Consider the following 20,707-nt stretch of genomic DNA (forward strand, 5'->3'; position numbering starts at 1 on the left):
GATGGTACTCTAACTATTCAAGCTTCAGTTGCTGTTTTAATTGTGTTCAAGGTAGCCTTGCAGAGTCACAGCTCATAAAAATGGTGAAAGGACAGGAAGACAATCCCCTTAATCACTGTAGATCTGAACCATGTCAGAGGTGCTTAAAGTGAGTTGGGTTGGGAGAAGCCTAAGAAGTCATATGGTCCAACCCCTCATTTAAAGCAGGAATAACATCAACATTAGATCAGGATGCTCAGAGCTTTATACAGTCAACTAAAACTAAGAAAAAAATACCAGTCCTAAAGGAAATTCATGTTTTGCCCTTCCAAGACCCAGATCCATTTTCACAAAGACAGTTGAAAATGAACTGCAGTGAAGCAACAAAAATTCAAAATGAAGTAATGATGGATTTACTGAGTTCCAAAAGTCGCATTTCCTTGACAGTCATAAATACAATATTGTACTACTCTGCAAATCAACACCTTGAGACTATAATGCTCGTGTAAGCAGAAATTACAGTTATGGTCTTACTGGGCAAGACTAAAGGAAGCTGAATAAAACAACCCAAAAAAACCCCAGTCATTTCTCTGAACCAGGAAAAAAACTTATTTGCTCACAGGTCTCAGATAAAAGCTTCCTGTTAAAACATTTTATCTTTCTTACAGTTTTACTGCTCAGAAGATGAACTATGAGATTAAATCCAATCTATTAAGCTCTAGAGATAGTCACATGCCATGCAACTCGTAAGACTTCAGGGTCTGGACATAGTAGTAGTTATTGAATATATGAGGGGAGCATTTCAGAAAGGCATTAACACTAATAGGGCTTACATATGTGTATCAAGGGAAAAATATCTGCTAAATTATGATACTACTCAGTCATGACCCAGAGGTACAGAAAGTAGCCATCTGTATAATTCCACAGAATTCTGAGAGATTCTTCTAAATTCACCCACTTAGAAGGCTTTGATTTTTTTCCAAGCATCTGCTGAAAAGAAAAATGTGAGGAAAAAAAACCAAAACCTCAAATCATACACTAATCACACTCAAATATGTTTGTGTTTTACCAGTCTGAAGAATAGGCATGGAGGTAAATTTAACAGACACAGAATGGGGGCTTTTTTGTTTGTTTGTTTGTTTAATTGAAAACCAAAGCAAAAAAAGAACACAGTGAGCAATTCCCCAAAACACCAACAGATTGCAGTTTCATCCAGTCTCTCGCATTTAGACAGTGACAGCAATGTTTAAAACATGCAGAACATTTTAAGGTTTTGCAGCCACCATGACTAGTAACTGCAGGTTCTCATACCCCTGCATCTTCTAGATATGCAGTTGAAAACAGACAAGAAGATGATTCAGGATCAGGGAACTGAAAAAACAAGGTCATGTTTCAGTTTTCCTTCTTACCAGATAAAGTCACTTATTTCATTACTGATCACCTTCCCGGGCAGGAATGACTATGTTCATCATATGCTTCAAAAATTTTGTTCATGCCAAGTGTATCTAACTTTTAAGCAGCTAGCAAATTCACAGATAATGACTCTGGAGTAATTTCAGTGGGGAAGCACTAGCCCAAGGAAAGAAATTCCTATTCACAAATTCTGAAGAAATTATTCTCTCCTCAGCAAAGTTTATATTTGAGAAAGTAACTATTTTTGCTGGGAGAGAATATTGCAAATTGGAGCAGAAATCCCATTTCACTTAAAATTGTAATTCCTGTGTTTCACATGAGGCTCAGAATTCAGTGGGTACAGAAGGCACGAAGAGGAGGGAGGGACACAACAATTCACGGATTAGATGTTGCCACTTCTGATCCATCATCACACTTTCTCAGATTATGAGAATGAATTTTTCCCAGCAGTACATTTTATGCTTGACAGATTACAGACTGGTTTACACATTCACAATTGGAGCACTCGGATTTTACAAAAGTTCAGGTCTTTTGAGACCAGCATTTGTTATATGGCTTGACACTGAGTCAAGAGAAACATTCCACGAGACAATGCCAGAGACACTTTCTGGCAATGAAATGGGTGAAGTCACAAACTCCTTAATGATCTCTGCAGCCAGCCTGAATTTAACACTTCTTCTTTGACTTTACAGCTGGCTCAGAAAGGTCATTAGACTATTATATTCACTGTTATGTAGAGCAGCACTATACACATGTAAAGTTTCTATAGCAACACTTTCTTAATTCACTCTTTAAGCAAAACACCAATTAGCTTTTTATTATAGCCAATTAAAAAAATCTGCACACTAATTGACAACCTCTCTACTCGGAATTTAAACTTATGCAAAAGAAAATTGCAGTGAAATTTTCCATGGTAATGACTTACTCCCTATTCTTCCCTCTTAAGAGAACAGTAAATTATTTGTGATCGGGGCTGAGCATTTATTTTCCAGTCTGAACCATTTTGACACAAAGAAGTAACCTATCCTGATGTGCCTTAAATCTTAGTAGAGCCCAAAGATTACAGGTTTCAGAAAAGCATCAGAAATGTAATCAACTGACTTATTTCTGCATCACAGGAAACTGGGCATTGGCCTGTGCACCTGGAGATCGTGCAAGAGGCAGCCAGCAAAATGTTTCTCTTTCAGAGTATTTAAGCACATTGAGCCAAGTGAGAAAGATAGCAAAAAACAGTACTGAAAGTCAAATTCAGCAGGGCAGCAGAGACATTTTTGTTTCCTTCATAATACTTAGTATTGGTTTTTTCACATGTCTTCTACACAGCTGGTGATGACAGCTTCTTTGTATGTCACTTCAAGTAGCAAATATCAAGATAAATTAGTTAGAAACCAGTCAGCGAACACAATATAAAAAGAAACACATCATGATGCAGAGTATCACAAGAAGTAATCAACAACAAAAGCTAAACTGTCCTACTTGGTAAGATCTTCTGCAGGAAGCTGAATATAAAACGTTGTTCCCCTTACAATTTTTCCATGTGAGGTGTCGGGATTCACCTCACTAATAAATAAATAAATACACACAGAACGAAGTAGCAGATGGCTCCTCTGACAAGCTTGGCATGCCCCAATCAAGAATTAATGGTACCTGAGGTATCAGTAGGTCTGCTGGCTCTTAAGGATAAACTACAGAAACTACTCTTACTCTCACCCTCTTACACTTATTCACACTGTCATATATGCAGCATTAGCACAGAAACCTAAGGCATCTCACAAGTTATGTGGGGACACCAGTGCAGTAACTAAAAGAGTTTCCCCTCAAAGGCTGACAAATAGAAAGAGGGGTTAGAGTGGTCTTTCAAACCTACCACTGTAAAGGAGAGATCAAGGTACTCACATGCAGAAGAGACCACTAAGTGTAACCCTGAAGTTGCTGCAGCATGAGAAGACCATCTGCTGCAAAGTCACAGGGTCTGGAGCACATCAGTGAGCTATGCAGAACACAGGGACACCAGAGATAAGGGACCACAGTTAAGCACCAGGTTCTTTGGAGAGGTAAACTCCCAGACACAGTTCCCTGATTTGCCAGGAAATGGGAGCATATTCAAGCTGCAAGCCTTCCAAACACCAAGACCCCACTGTCAGATGCACAGCTCTACCTCCTGCAGTGTTACACACAGAATGGGGACCTACTGAAACTAATGTTAATATTTTCTGTCCCAAGACTTTGAAGATTTCTTCCCTGGTAACCTGCAACCAAAATATGTGTCAGTTCACACACCCATGCAGTGAACATCTCTCCTTTCTGTGCCCTTGACTGCATTTGAGGAGAAAGTTTAGGGCAAAGTTTAAAGGCAGCTGGTAATGGCAGAGCTATTCATTGGCAGCAGTCAGCATCACCCTCAGCTGCTTTCCAGGAATCTGCATTCCCGGGATCAGAAAGGCTGCAGCTGGTGACAGTCACTTTTCAAATACATCATCACCAGGTATCTCTTTCTTACTGTCTCCTCTGATCTGCTCTTTGCCCGCTCAGCCTGCTCTGAACAGGCACGTCCATGTGGTCAGGCAGGTGGTGTGTGATGGGAAAACCCTTGAGGGAGTAAAACAACAGATATGGTTTCTGGCAGCCTCATCCCCGCCAAGAAAACACCTTCAGTGGACTAAAATATGAACCCAAGCCAGCTGTGCAGCCATCCCAGTCTTTGAAAAAGCAGACAGTTCACAAGTGAAGAAGAGCAGGTAGGTAGAGGCTTCTCCTCTGTATTTCTTGCTATTATGATCAGCGTTCAAAGTATCTTCGTTAAAAGAACAATTTGCACATCCAGCTGCAAGTAAAGGATACAGAGCTATGTTCCACTTTCAGACTGCAGAAGCAACACTTTTTTCTTGGATTGTTTTTTACTGTTTCACAGGAGGGCTTACTGCAATTAAATTGTCTTTGTCTAAGTATAAAAGCTCAAAATATTCTGCTATTTCCAAGAAGTAATGAGATGGCTTTGTTGCACATCTAAATTACTCACCCACTGTTACGATCTACCATAGAACTAAAGCAAATTAAAACAATAGCTAAGACATCGTTTCAAGCACAGATTTTCAACAGTTTTGAAACATCCTTTTTGACTCTTTTAATTTACTTTTCTGCTTTTGAAACACATAAAACACAGAAGCATGATTCCAGTAAATTCTGATAACTGCCATAGATTTCTCCCACTCTCAATGAAGGAAAGTATTTCAGAAAAACTTTCCATCCAAATTTATCTTTTCAATTTCTGCACAATCCCGTGTTGGCAATAATATGCACCCGTAACACCGGATGATGAAAAGAAGAATTTAAAGGAAACCATAATTTTCCTGCAGCGTTTTTCAACCTCTGAGAAGGGATGACTTTCTCAATCCAAAGTTTGGACACAGAACCCAAAATCAAAGTGACTATACAAAAGATATTTTTCTGTCTTCATGCCTTGGTGAAGAAAGAAAAGTATCAACTTTATGACCTACTACACTTCAATAATCTAAAGTTACTACCGCCAAACCTATGAAAACCCACTTTTTATTACTATTCTTTATATAATATTAATATATAATATACTGTATTTATAGATAATACATATTTATTTATAGATAATGTTATTTATTATATTACTGTTTGAAGCAACTAAAATGTTATCCAAATATTGCTACTGACATACAGTTCTAATTCTTTGTATTCTATTAAAGATGTATGGCAAGATCTCTGTCTTACCATCAGATCAAATAGGAAATACTGAAAGGTTCTCCTTCCTTTGTGCTTTCACAATTCTATTTACTAGAAGGCTGAAAGTTAGGGGTAGATTCAATACTTTTTATAACACTTCAACCTTGGTTTCCCAATTGCCACATCTGTAAGCTCTGAGATCAGAAACCTTGAATAAATACAAGTTCTTGGGCCATGGCATGACAGAGGAATTATTGCATCTTTTTAATTTTCACAAGGTCTCCCAAAACTCATGCTTTTTTTATCAGACAAAATAAATACAACAAAACTCCAGTCTTTCTACTGAAAATTACCAGCTCATTACTACAAGTGTTGATAAAATTTTTCCATTTTATCATTTCAAAGTTAAATTCAAAGACCTAAAGACATTAGACCTAGATTAAGCCTGGAAAAGAAGCATGGGTTTCCAAGAATCCCTCCATCTCACAGTCAGGAAAATTTGAGCAATTAAAATAGAATTCAACATTGAGGAAAACATGATTAAAAGCTTCTGTGGAGGAATAACGCTATTAAAAAAAAAAAACAACAATCTATCTCCCCCTTCCTATTGCTTTCATCTAAAACTTCCAGAAAGCACCTAGTCATAGTACTTCTTGCATCTTATATTAGGGGTAGAGCAGCATATATTTATATTATATGTATGAGAAAAACCAGTAGGTACAATTCAGACCTCAGCAGCACGTGCAGCTTGATGGATGCACTGCTCTGGTTGGTGCCAGGTTGCAGCTGGGAATCAACAAGGAATTTCAGTGCTACCACGAGCCCTTGTGGCACCTGAGGGATCCACTCTGCATCTTTGGGCCTCAACAAAAGACTGGAAGAAAGAAGAGCCAGCACAAGTCACTGTGTGAAGAGAAACAGGGAACTTGGCATTTTGCTTTGTCTTTGAGATAAGAACTCCAACAGTTTGCCTTTATATATTCAGATAAAACTAACTGAATATCTACCACTCAAATTAAAGGACACAGATGGCTGCTTTGAACTGAAAGAAAAAGCCAAAGAAACTGGCTTTAGAGTTACAAAAAGTGCCCTAAGAATAAGCAGCAGAATGTTGCATCTTTGTTGGGTGGAAGAAACTGTTACCTGCCTTCCCTGCTCCTAATGGGATTCCCTGGGGTCTCTTTTACACCAGTTTCAAAAGGTCACTCTTTGTCTCCAAGTGCTTCTCGTCAATGTTAAGCCACAGTCTGCTCTTTGATACCAAGATAAAAGAAGTATTTGCTGGTTTAGACCACCACAAACTGAGAATAAGCCCCACTGCAGCATTTCAAAGCAGCAAGTGCATAGCACGAGATGACCAAGGGAGGGTAATATTCTGAAGGAGAGCAAAATAACTCGCCGTGATATGCTCAGTGACACATTTCACTTCCAGCCTGGCCCAAAATGCACTGAAGTTTGCAGAACTTCTGTTGATTTTAACAGGTTTTGGAATATGTCCTTTACGCCCTCTAAAATTATATTAGGAAAGTAGTATCAGTTTATCAGGTTTAGTGGGCACACACACCACGTTTTATCTTTAAGCTTCTCTCCTTTAAGGAGAAGGAAGGTTCACATTCTCAGCAAATTGAGACACAAGAAAAAATGCAAATGAGAGGAAGGGCAGATTTCTCAATGATAGAACAAAGACGACAGGTTCATATTCCAAATGTTTTATATTTTCTCCCTTGGCAAAAAAAAGAGCAACACATAGATAATATACATTATATTCTTACTCATATTCTCACCAATATTCATTCCAGTTGTGAAAAGCAGGTGTGTCTTTCTCTACAAATAGACTAAATAATAAAAAATAGCAAAAAGTCAATTTCCAGACTTCATAACTATTTTCATCTAATAATTTGTTGTATTTTGCAAGTGCTAAGATATAATCTCACCAAAACTAGGTTTATATAGCATGACTATAGATAATAATCTGTCCACATTTTTATTAAATTCCGTATATCAGCAGAGTTCATAAATTGGAAATAAATAAATAAATATAATTCCAGCAGAAACATATCATAGTGGGGGTCCAGGGTTTTTATAAGTAAGGAGAAAAAATGAGACCACACCTCTCCATCTTGCCCCAGCACACAGGCAGCCATCATCAGCTGCCATGTGACATGTGTTCAACATGACAGAACCTTCAGTCTTGATCCTCCAGTTCTGCCCCTACTGGAATAGGGAGAGCTCAGGGGCTTCAGCACCAGCTGTGGGAGCTTTATGGGAAAAGGTGACTTTGGGCACTCAGCAAGTTTAAAATCTCCTACTGAGCCCACACAGAGGGTGTGTGAGCCCAGGACAAGGTGATTCAACCCCAGAGCTGACAAAGAGCATGGGGACAGTTTGCAATACATTTTTATATAGCAAAATATTTTGTGGTGTAGAGATGCACAAAGTAGTAATGAATGAGCTCGTTCAGGCATGTTACACACACTGCAGTAACTCAGAGCTGTTTGCTAATGAAACCAGACTGCACCCAAGCTGCCTTATCCTGAGTTATGTTTGGTATTTCTGCCCAGCCCTAAATTGTGCTACCTCACCTCATCCTTCAGAAGACACCACATTTAGGTCATGCCATGTTTTCACAAAAAGGGGATGGGCAGGGAGAAGAGCCTCTTCTTTCCTCAGAAGTGATGAAGTACCAGAGAGAAAGCCCCATCAGGGGTGACCCTTCTCTTCCTCACTGCTTGGGATCAGGAGCACTCAATGCCCCTGATTCAACAAGAGAGAAGATGCACGACTCCAGCTGATTCTGCCTGGAGTTCCATGGCTGGGACAGGCCACGGATGTGGGACCTACATCACACATCTATCTTTGCCCCTGCCCAGACAGTCACACTGGTCTTCTCACCTTCAGTCCATTGGCACCTTCTGGTCTTCACCCTCCTTGAACCACCCCAGCACTGGGATATCCACCTAGTGAACTACAGCACTAGCAGCCTACCATCTGTCCAAGATCAGAGCAAAAATAGGAGTTGATTCATTTTGAACAGTTCAGCTACACTGAGTTTTGCTGACTTATTGTTGGTCAGCATATTTATTATGCTAGATATAAATAAAGCATTAAATATTGTACTCAAAATAGCCAAAATGGCCTGCAATTCTCCTACTTCCTGAGCAAATTAAATGAGTTTTCACCCCAGTGGATTTCTCTTTTTTTTATTATTAAAGAACCAATACAAGGAAAAGCCATGACTAGCTATGCCTTTACTAGAAAAAGAAAAAGGAAAAAAAAAGAAGGGGAAAAAAACAGGAATAGCCAGGAGATTATACAAACACACAAACTTACATTAGTGCTGTAAAAAGAATTCTGTGGTATTGTTGCTGTTGCATTATTTTGGTAATTCAATTAACTTCTGATGTTGTCAAATACAAAATCAGAACTGGTTTGCACAATGAGTACTTACACACAATAGTAACACAACTACACAAATTTCTATTAGCCTATGCTATCAATACCCTCAAAGTCAAAGGGTAAAAATATTTTACAGCAGCAGTTATGAATTCCTGTAGTCCAGGAGATAAGTATTATAGATGGTGTCCAACAGCAATAAATAATTCTGAAATATCATTTTCTTTGTTTCTAAGTAAATCCACTGCACTACCGCAATGTATGTTTGCAGTAAGCTGCTGCCAAACTCAGCTATGTCACCAGCAATGATCAATAAAGATCATATTGATTTAAGAGCATACATTGCTTAAAGTCAATGTTCCCACAGGTGGGACAGAGGCAACATCAGAATTACAAGGTCCTAATTAGTTCAGCAGCTGAAACAAAAATCCTATCCTAAACCATTCTACAAAAGAGACTTATAAATGAGAGCAAAGCCTAAAGAAGGCACAACACACAAATTGGCTAGTAATGCAAAAACCAACTTTCTTCTTCATGCTTGAAGAAACATAAAATAGAATAATCCTAAGACCTGTAGCAATTTTACTTTGAAATATTTATTTTTTAACCAATTGCAGATCTATCTTGCCTTGTTGAAAGGGCACGGAACAGTGACTTATAATTGTTCCAAACACAATGCCTGATTCTCTGTTGGATAAATCAGGAGTAGTCCCAGTGGAAGTAAAAGGTACTGTGGTGTTGGTGGAGGGCAGGTCAGGCACAGCCACCAGCAGCAGTGTGATTTACGACTCTCGCTGCCAGTATGTCTGTGAAAGGATCAGGAAAGCTCTGATTGCCTATTATGCATTATTAAGACACAGATCAATACAGAAACCTCCAGGGGCCACTAACATGCACTGCACGTGTGATTTAACCTTCTGCAGACACATCGAGCGAGCGCTGGGAGCTGGTTCCTGCAGTCCCATGGCCAGGGACTCTGCTGCTCCTCCCAGGGCAGATCCTCCTTCAGGGAGGATACACATTTCTACCTCACCTTCTTCCCCTCTCTCTCTTGGATTTTTTCCTTTTTTTTTCTTTTTTTTTTTTTTTGCTTACTGAAGTTCAAGCCTAGGTTTTTTTCTAACAGAATCTCAAACTGTGTCCTTTTACCCAGCTCCCTGTTTTCAGCAGATTTCCAGGACAGTCCTCACATTCACAAGTCCACCCAGCAGCAATGGCTCTGCTGCTGACACGTGCACCGAGTCTTCCCACCTCAGGGGGATACACTGTAAATTTGGGTACTTTAAAGCAGCTCCTTTCAGCCTTTGCCTCAGCCCATCACTTCTCAGAAGGGAAGTAATACATGGGAATAGAGTATGGAAGTTTGCCCCAAAAAAGGCTGTTTGGACTATAATGCCCAATGAACACTTGACAACAAACAAACAGCTGTGACTCCTGCTCACTGTGCCAGGCACAGCCATCACACCTCAACTTGTGCTTCTCCAGCTACACCCACTGCCATTAAATTTCAATTTAAGCATTTGGGGGCTGGGCTGGGAGATGGGATTGTTTTCAGGCAGCAACCAAATGCAAAAGGTGCCAGACTCCAGCTGGAGCCTCTAAACGCTACTCTAAATACCAAGAGTAACCTGTTATTTCTACATGTTTTTTCAGCTGAGGGATTGATTTTAAGGATCAGAGAACAGAAACAGCTCACTTTTGAAAGATAAAAAGGAAAATATTAGGAGCTCCAGATGCTCAATAATTTTCTTCACAAGACAGGAATACTACTTAAAATTATCCTCTCTACCAAATAGCATTCTTTTTCTTGAAAACCTGAAAATAAAGGTAATTTCTGAAGAGTAGCACATGTCACAAATACATGTAACAGCACCACTCTGAGACTCACACCACTTTGAAAGCAGAGCTGGGCAGATTTGGGTGATTTACAGTAAGCATAGTTAATAACTTACAATAATCGTGCTTAGCATCAAGCTCAGAATGAACTGCTGCCAAACTGACAAATGTGGCTATGAAAATTGATAGCTTTGAAATTTGTTTCAAGGTTCATGCACAGAAAACCTCGCCAGCAGACATGCAAAAATCAGAATGCTTTTAAGAACAACAATATTCTGCATATGACTGAATTAATTAATTATCTGAAAATCACCCACCTAGAAGAAAAACTGTCTCCATCTTTGGTAACTGTCTATTTATTTCCAGCACAGAAATAATTTTATACATTGGGGAAAAGGAGGATACCAGATTTTTTCAATCTCTGAAGGGTAGAAATAAGTATGGAGACTAAACATAAGTCACTTGTTTGAAATACATCTTCAGGCCGTAAAACATTTTCAATTGCAACACCAATACAACTCCCATATGATTTGCTTTCTGCCTCAAGTTAAGTGACCCTTACTATTAATTCATACATTAAACAACTACAGAAAGGAGTTTCTCCTCCATCCTCTTCGAGTTATTCTTCTAGACATAGAAGAATGTGCATTATAAAGAGTTAAGTTCATAATCATACCAGAAAAAAAAACAATAAAAATAACAAAGCAATGCAGGTTCTGAACGTTGGACGCTAAAGGATGAACTGGCAAGAAGAGAGAATGGAAAAGAGTGGAAAAAGTTCTTTTCACACAGCTTACAAGTCAGCCAGTTCAGTCTATAGGCTGGATTGCTGAACTATCACTGCATGGCATCTGGCTCCACATGCCTTCCACTGCCAGATTTTGATCCTGTGGGTGAAAATTCTGAATTTCTCAATCCAAGAGCAGATGTTTCTACAGGTTTCTGAACTGTGATTTCATTAATTCACCAATAACAAACACAGAATCTCACCACAGCATGCCTGCTTTCGGGGAAACGGAGTTAACAGCGCAGCAAAAGCACATTGGGACAAGAAGGGCTGGGGAAAAGCAGCAGAAAAATACGGAGAGGCCAAAGAAAAGAACAGAAATGGACCCAGAGAGCAGTAAGACTCATGGCCAGCAATGCTCTCCAAAACTCTTACTGCAGAGCCTGACATACTCCAGACCATTAACTTCTCCTGCTCACCTGGAAGCACATGTGAACCACACTAACAATGTGTGCATCCCTCATCCTCATCTAAAGCAGGCATGCCAGACTACTAGTGGTTTTGCTCTTTCAAAGATAAGAAGTAGGGTCTTTTTACAGATCTGTAACTCTCAGGCTCCTTGCTTAGGTGCTGGTCAACTGTGTGGGTATTGCATGATTGACAAGAATTCTTCAGCCTGCCTAGAAAACTGAACAATAATTAAAACAAAAAAGGAATAATATTGCAAAGTCAAGCACTGAACGGCCATGTCTTTTAAACACAGATATACATATACATATTATTGTTATTACTACTATTATTATTACTATTATTATTAATTCTGTACATCATTCTGTGCCCTAAATTGAAGTAATTGGGGGTAAAAAGAAAGGTGTTATTGCCTTGTTCTGTACTTCTCTTGTCAGTACTCTCTGATGAGAAAAAAAAGACAGAAAATCTGATTCAATAGGAAAGCAGTTGTATGAAAGCTTGAAAAGAGCATATTGGACTGGAAGAAAAATTATACCATCTTATATTTAACATATACATATCCTACAGAAAGCTGAATCAATATCAAAGATAGATGAAGTGTTTCTGATTTGATTCGCTGATAACTGAAACTTCAAATGAAAGCATTTCTTTGTTTTGAAACTCTTGGATTTCTTAAGTATCAGAGTGGGAAGAGGAAAGTGGGTCAGGGCATGGAGGAGGAAAGTGTGAAGGACGGTAGGAAACAAAAACAACTTGAAGGTTGAAAAGCACTGCAAGAGAGATGATGACTGCCAAGTACAGCAACCAGTCCCATGGAAAAAAACTTCAACTGAGAATACTCCTGTGCAGCAGGTAAAACAGACTGCACAGGAGTGCTGTGTGCAATAAGATGCAGCAAAACAGCACCACTAGTACATGGCTGGGTGTGAACACACAGTGCTACAGCATCATTTTATACTCATATGTCACACTTTCATACAGTTACCACCGTAAACAGTGCAAGCTACTGTCTGCCTTCTATAGTTTGAAACTGCTGATGCTGTTTAACCAACTTCTGCCCTTAAAATAATACTCAATTTTTCCATAAAATATTTATATTAAGCTTCTAGCACAGGTTTCTGCTCAGGGTCCTATTAAGTTCTCATGACAAGCTGAGTCAACATGTAATGTGCTCAACCTTTCAAACTCTGTTTCTTTCAGACTACATAAAAAACAGAAGAAAACTGGAAGACCTGGTTGCACTTTTAAGTTCTCACTGAATGAAACCATAACTGATATTAAAGCATAACAAAAGAAGTAACATGCATGCACCAAAAACTTATTTTAAGAATGCTGTTCATCTCTTCAATTACATTAAGCTCCAGCAAATGGAAGATATTACTCCAGCATGCTCTTAATCCATCCATCTCCTACTCTCCTATACACATTATCCGACCTCTGTGCCAAATGGGATCATTCCACCATGGCCCACACCTGCTGCATAATTGATTGTTTTGACATTAAATGTTCATGCACAGCAGCACACATCACATCATCCCTGTGACCATGGGAATGTGAGCTTTGAGTCGCCAGCCTGCCAAAACCTCCACAAAAATCAACAGCAGTTGTGCTCACATGAAATGTGCCCAGTGCCTCTGGTTTCAAGTTGATCCCAGAATTTCATGGCCTTTAAGAAACACTCTCTGAAATTCTTCTTTATGGCCTTATTTCCCTGGAAGGGAAGAATACACGACGACTTGCATGACTGAGATCATTTGAACATAACCTCGTGTTTTTACTGACATTTGACAATCCTCACACCTGGCAAAACATTATGGAAACTTAGATGGAAATGATTCCGTTGGTAAAGAATCTGGGTAGAAATTCCAGCTGTCACATGAGAAATATTTAGGGTATTATGGGTATCTTAGCCATTTATTAAATTACACTTCCTTGACACAGGGCTAATCATGAGGACTAAAACAGTCTTGCTGGTTTTTTTCCCATGGAGGCAAGTGAGATGTATTTGGTTTTGCACTTCTTCAACTTATATGTATACTTGTGATAGTCCTACTGCAATGCTGAGCAAAGCAATACACCCTTGCCCTCATTCCACCCAGGAGTACCCACATCAGAGCAAACTTTGGGCTGTTTTGCCTTTTTTTCCCCCCCTTTCTTGATTATTGGACAAGCCTAGAGCGACTAAATTTCCGAATTCAGGCTCAATTAACCAGCATCTGAGCTGTCACAACAAGCACATAGAATTTGATAAAGATGCTTCAGAACTAGAATCCCTCTTTCTTTATTACCTGGTGTTTAGCAGCTATACAAGTATCTCACCCTAAATCACTTAATCATTGTTAGTCAAGTAACACCTTATTCCACAGCAAGCTGAATTCTACCAGAGAAGTCACACATTGCTCAAGCACTGAATATAACTCACTGTACTGAACAGAACTGCAAAATATATACAGCCACACACACCACATACAGAGCTCTGCCATTGTACAGCACACTGTAAACCCTGAAAATAATGGCATGATGAAAAAATTATAGATTAGAAATATCATCGTTTTAAATAGAATTGGTCAAAATCTAGAACTGGTGGAGGATTCAATAAAATGGCTTACCACAAGAGAGCATACTTGCATATAGAAACTGCTCACCAGCTAGGGAATTCCAGCAGAGGATTTTAATTTTTTTTTGTTAATTAAAAGATGGGCTAACCTGCGTATCATCATTGAAACCAAGGACTTTATCAAAGTGAAAAGCCCAATTAGCATCAGTCCTCTTTGGATGTATAGGCTAACATATCCCTCATCAGCTCAATAAAAACCCAAGGGTGCCTCTGCTCTCCAGAACTGCAAAACTAATAAACAATTTCATTTAATTTGAAACAGACTATACTGAAATCCAGTTTACCTCAGAGTAACAGTGGATTGCATGCTTTTCTCCAGGGCACGTGTGGAAAAGTAAGTATTAAAACCTAATGCATGGAAAAGTACACTGAAAAGACTTACATTTACAAACAGAGGAGAGAGTATGGCATATTTATCTAATTTGAAAATCTCGTGCTCAAAATCTCTTATGACATGCATCAAAACATGTTTCTATAACATCCTCTAAAGTAAGTTTCCTGGCTGAACTAAAATGGCACCCAAAAAGTAATTTTTATTATTATTTTCAAGAGGTTATAATGAAGTGCCATAGCTCCCTCTGCTATTCTGGTTGTTTCCATCACCATCAAATGGACTGTCCAGTGTGAAAAAACCTACAAACTGGGAAGAGATTTCACTGTTTTGTAGGGGACTCTTTCACTGCTGGAAAGAAAATGCCTTTCCAATTCCAATGCTCTTTCTTGGGCTGTGCTTCAATTACAGTGCTATTACTGTATAACACAGTGGTTAAAACATCTGATCCATGTTAGTTCAACCAGATATATTTTTGATGTATCCTTAATTGTTATATAAATCCAAATGCACACAGCATTTTTCCTTCAAGAGGAGAACAAAAAGAAGCAAGAAAAACAATAAAAAAATCACAATCTAGAGATTATCTCACTGTATGGCAGAAAAGCCCCCAAATGTTATAGTAATAGGCAATAATAGAAAGAAATATATTTTGTATGCACTCTGAAAGTTTTAGTCAAAGGGACTTACTATCAAATAAGTAGTGACAATAATGTTTTTCTCTACAGGTTAGCCCTAATTCCTGCAGCCTTTAAAACCGTACTAAGAACTAACAACATTTTGCTGATGCTGCCCAATATGAAAGTAACTTTTCAAAATTTGGCTCTGAACACAATTCTCTCTAGATACTCTTAAATCCTAATACTTGAGTTAATGCTGGTAAGTCAGGATCAGGACAATCAGCCAGGACACTGAGGCCAAGATCAACTGGGCTATTCCACAGAGAAATGAAAGATTTTGAAGAGCAAATGAAAATTATGTCTATTTTCCTATTCATTACAAACAAAAAACCCACATAGAGCACAGATCACCTATGCCAAAGCATATAAGGTGCACATACAAGAGCAAGGGAGGGAGAATCATCACAGAATCATGGAATGGTTTGGCTTGGAAGGGACCTTAAAGATCATCTTGTTCCAACCCCACCTTCCACTAGACCAGGTTACTCAAAGTCCCGTCCAACCTGGTCCTGAACACTTCCAGGGATGAGGCACCCACAGCTTCTCTGGGCAACCTGTGCCAGGGCCTCACCAACCTCAGTCAAAAATTTCTTTCTAATATCTAATCTAAGTCTACTCTCTTTCAGTTTGAACCATTCCCCCTTGTCCTGTCACTCCAGGCCCACATCCCAAGTCCCTCTCCAGCTCTCTTGGAGCCCCTTTAGGCACTGGAAGGGGCTCTAAGGCCTCCTTGGAGCCTTCTCTTCCCCAAGCTGAACAAACCCAACTCTCTCAGCCTGTTTAATAGGAGCAATGCTCCAGGGACTGCAGATCCCTGCCTTGCAGCAACCAAAGTGGATCTGCCATCACAAGAATATTAAATCACATTCCAGGTGACTCTCATAGCATTTATATCAATGTTTCATCAAAAGTTTTGGGTCTCATTAAAATATAAAAACTCAGCCACTGCCAAACCCAGAAAACAGTTTCACTGAACAGTTCTGACCAGCTCCAATTAAGATACATAAAACTTTTATAGTTGCACATCAGTTTGGTGTTTATATGAACAACTTAAGTATTTAATAGATACCTTCACTTTTAATTACCATAAATGTCAAGAGCTTCCTGTAGGATAAGAGCTCCCCAAATGTTTCAATGATTTTTGAGCTTTATCTGAAGTGGTTAACTTTAGGATTTTGTAATGAAACCAACCCTACAACATTTCTAAAACTAACAACCTTCATGCCTACACATTTTCACCCTACAACATAGCCAAGGACTTTCACTGAATAATAGTGCCTCTTCTTGTACTTGACATTTATTAGTCATGATTTTAAAGTGACGAGTATTTAATTACAAATAAAGGATCCCTGACTTTGATAACTCTCAAGGAACTGCTAAGCATTAAATAAAATATGATGCTGGAGTCTCCCCTTCGACTTTGCTGTGCATATTTCTTTCTTTTGATAATTCCAATAAAATAGGCTGATTGTCAAAGTCTAATTTAAGACTTAATGAAGCAGTAAAGGTTGGGGTGATGAAAAAGAAGCTGGAACAATAACAGTAAAAACATAGTCATAGACTATGACGATCCAAGAAAAATTTTCTGGACCATTAGATTTGATTGTGTTAAACAATGACAAACTACAGAAGCAATTAGAAATCACATCCAGTATTAGAAAGTGACTAAATGCTGGTGCTGGTTAATGGCATTTTATGCTTCCTGAAGACTGGCAAACCTTTACTGCATGTGCATTAAACAAGAAGCCAATTTCATTGTCAGAATGGTACTTTTGCCTCCCATTTAATTGTGGCCAAATTGTTTCCTGAGTTTTATCTTCCCACTGGCTTTACTATTACAAAACACTATTAATATCAAAAGGATATTATTAAAAAGTTGTTCACATATATTCCAACACTGACAGTGACACAAGAAATTAATATGAAAGCTCAGTGAAACAAGACTGACACATGATTTTGTAATAAACATATACACTTATCTTGTATATATATAAATTTAAAATGTATTCATGGAACTTTTAAGGTCCAGAGACATCCACCCCTCAGACTGAACTCCACAACCAGGATTTTCACACCCCACTTTAAGCAGGTCCAAACAGCAGCAAAGCAAAACTGCTCTGCCAGTTCTGAAGAGTTGAAAGCCTAGCTGTTCTAAAATTAAAAAATACACTCAAAAAAAAAAAAGGGATTAAAAAAAGGCTTTGAATCCACAAAAACACTCACATCACACACACACAAAAAAAGCGCTTTGTGTCAGTGTTTGAGACTGACGTTTACTCACAATGGCTCAGTTGAACACAATGGCAGGGAGTCCTTCTTGACATGAAATTAAATACACTCAAGCCTTAACATTTCATAAGCATCTTTATATTTATCAAGGGTGTATGATGCCATAGCAGCAAACACACCAAAAAATGTGGAGCCAGAACAATACTTTCTATAAATGCTCACAAGCAATTTCCTTAGTGCCTCAAAATAATAAACAACTACAAATCTGACTGCTAACACCACAAACAAATCCAAATGCTTTAAATCAGTAGCCCTAATCTTAATGTGTCTGTGAAAATAAAGAGATGGGAGAAGGGAGAATTGTCAGAAGGTACAAATAGAAGTTAGCAGCTTTATGGTCTTTCGACATTTCAAACTTTTCCTCCAGGTGATGCTCATGAAGAACTTCTAGCTCACCCTCTCAAGTTTTCAAACAATTAATCACCAGGCAAAATTAATCACAGGAGATCCTTCAGCAGCTTTTCCACTGGTGTATTACCGAACACAAACAGCACACATCTGTCTGTACTACCTCACCTGATTAAAAATCAAACCTTATAGATTTTTTGTAAGTATCAAGCAAGTCATATATTAAGTTGTCTAACAGAAAACACAGGTTCAGCCATGATTCCCATGGTCAAGCTGTAATAACAAGTGCCCTTACAAGGCAAACCTTGTTTTACTGACAGTCACATGGCATGTAATGCCTGAAGGGTTGGGTCACTCCCTGCTTCACTCTGATTCTTTCAAATTTAAATTCAGATAAAATTAGCTGGCAGGAAATACAGTAAGGTCATATTTATTGCTTGGGTTTGGTTTTCAAGATCGAATTCCTTAAACACCTAAAAAAAGAAGAATTAAATTGTCTATTCACACAAGTGCAATCATCACATGTAAAGTAACCCAGTCAAGTTCACTCCTCATGCAGCAAGGAAAATAGAAACAAAAAAGCAGGACTACAACTAGACTGCTCTTCTACTGAAGCTTTGTGCAGTGCTTGATCCTTCAAACCCTGACACAGATGCAGTAATTACAGTTCAAGTTTAACATAGTTCCTTTTACTCTGCTCTCACCTTTAAGCAAATTTCTATTTCACTGAGGGGTTCATCTCTTATCCCTCCCTTCCATACAATGCTCAGAGATAAGAGGATTTATCAGGGTGTAGGAGAGGCATTACATTTAACATTTGCTTAGAGCAAGCTCTCCAACTTTCTCTTTTCTCACCTTAGCCTTGTTCTAAATTGTACATTCATCCATAGAAGGGCTGCATTAATCCTGTCCTGTGACCTATTTTAGATAAGAATGGAGTAAACTACAGATGGGAGATGACTTCCTGGGCTCAGACCAATTTCAGTTTTTCAGAGTAAAATCTTAAAAGGATGAAGGAATATTCAATTTAAAACAGGGCTGGCCACTACAGTAACAGTGCAGCTAAACACCCTAGCAGAGCTGCTTTTCCATGTCTCTACTCAGATAACAATGATAAATATATTCACTTATTAAAAAGTAGAGTTAGTTTTGCTTGTAATTATGTACAAGTGGGTCTGGTAGCTGCAAACAACTCACCTGCCTGAATCAATTTTCTGGCAAAAATTCTAATTATGAAATTGAGTTTCTCTGAATATTGCAGAGTACCATCTTTCCTAGGCCCCCTCCTCTTCAGCCCTCCCCCTGATGCTGACAGCATATGGATTATGGCTTCTGGGAATCTTTTTCCAAATGTCTACCGAAGCTTTGTTTTGTTTTGGGTTTTTTTTTTGAAACACAGAGAACAGTGAGGATTTTAGTAAGTTCCCTTAAAATGCTCATAGAAATGTTTATTTTCCATTTCATTCTAGCAATATTTGCTCAATTTAACCAACCCAGTCATAATACCATGCTGTAAAAGGAACAAGACTGAAAACACCAAGTACCATGTTTATTTACCCAAATTAGAGTCAACAAACCTTGTCCCAGTTGTAGGAGAGTGTCTTCAATCTCTTCCATCCCAAAATATCAACTTTTACTTATATCTACTTGGAGAGACTGCCTAGAGAACAGCAGAAAGAGCAAGGGAAGAAACCCAGCCATGTTCACAGCATCAACCAACAACATCTGCACCGTGGCACCTTCTCACCTTTGTGTACCACCAGCTTAAAACTTGAAAACAATGAGAGTGGAAGCAAAGGTCCCACATCCCAAATATAAGAAAGGGTTTTGTTTCTCTGTATTTCGTACTAATTGAAGGAATAACTGCTTAGTAGAGATGGAAAAGAGATGCAAGCACATGAATGTGGAGTTTGGCATCTGGAGCTGCTTGTTTTCACAGGCAACTGAGAAATAACCCTGGTTGTCTGATGGAATTTGTAGGGAAGTGTTTTTGTCCAGAGGTAGGTTTGCATGTCTGACACTTGCTTAGAGAATTTGCCAGTGATAAGAAAAGGGAAATTAGCCAAGAACTGATTTAGCCTTGACTTTAACGGGAGTTCCCATTCAACCAGTAGTAAAATGCAGTTTATCCGTAAAAGGCTTTTCAATTATTTTTGACCAGGTCAGCCTTATTCTGTAAATCAGATCATTTAACAACTGTCTTGTTCTTGTTTCTGACTTCAAATATTCGTTCTGTTTCCCTGTAGTGCCACTGCTTTGCATAAACATTGGGTAAGTTTTAAAAATTACATATTATGACCACATCCTCTTGGTGCCGTTCTGAATCTTTAATTACTAACAAATATAAGTAATCTATTGAAAATAATGCTGTATGTCTGATTAGTTAAATATTTAATAATTATTTAAATTCAATACTTTCTAGTCTTGGAAACACAGAAATTAGTCAAGTAAAAAAATGGTTTTAAACTCAAGCACTGGAAATGCACATTTTGTGCACTTCATTTCATTTTATAGTCTCTAAGAACTATTACAATTTTTAATAAACTTGTATCTGGGATTTGAAGCCAAACACATGCTCAAAAGGCACAAATTATTAACTAAAAGACACCCAAAATGGTAATAAAACGTATTCCCCAGCGGTATATTGCAAATGGGCTGTAAAAATGACGTTTTATTAATCCAGCTGCAATTAAAGAATAACAGCTGTACCACTTGTATCACAATGCCCCACTTTTGGGGAGATGACAAATACTGTTCATTATTCATTATATATTGCTGATTGGCAAACATTTTTCTTAGTCCAGTAGTGATATCCCTTGGGTATGACTGCTTCTCTTTATGATTGCAAACCGAGTTCTCCCGGTATCTTGGGGTTTGCAAATGCTAAGAGTCTGTCTTTCTCTCCTCTAAGATGTTCCACATTTCAAAGA

At 38.5% G+C, this 20,707-nt stretch overlaps 1 protein-coding gene across 6 annotated transcripts in view; it reads right to left on the reverse strand.

Annotated features, from left to right (window-relative positions):
* The window catches only part of NAALADL2 (N-acetylated alpha-linked acidic dipeptidase like 2), a 457,652-nt gene that overhangs the window by 337,678 nt on the left and 99,267 nt on the right, over positions 1-20,707 (reverse strand). Inside the window, exon 4 of one of the 6 annotated variants that reach the window (XM_027685646.1) lies at positions 13,127-13,223. The exons of the other annotated variants lie outside the window; for them this stretch is intronic. The gene's annotated coding sequence lies outside the window, so the exon portion shown is untranslated. The remainder of the gene's footprint in view (positions 1-13,126; positions 13,224-20,707) is intronic. 6 annotated transcript variants of the gene reach the window in all.

Source organism: Neopelma chrysocephalum, unplaced genomic scaffold (genome assembly GCF_003984885.1).
Source record: "Neopelma chrysocephalum unplaced genomic scaffold, ASM398488v2 Primary Assembly neopelma1_69, whole genome shotgun sequence".
Classification (NCBI taxonomy): domain Eukaryota; kingdom Metazoa; phylum Chordata; class Aves; order Passeriformes; family Pipridae; genus Neopelma; species Neopelma chrysocephalum.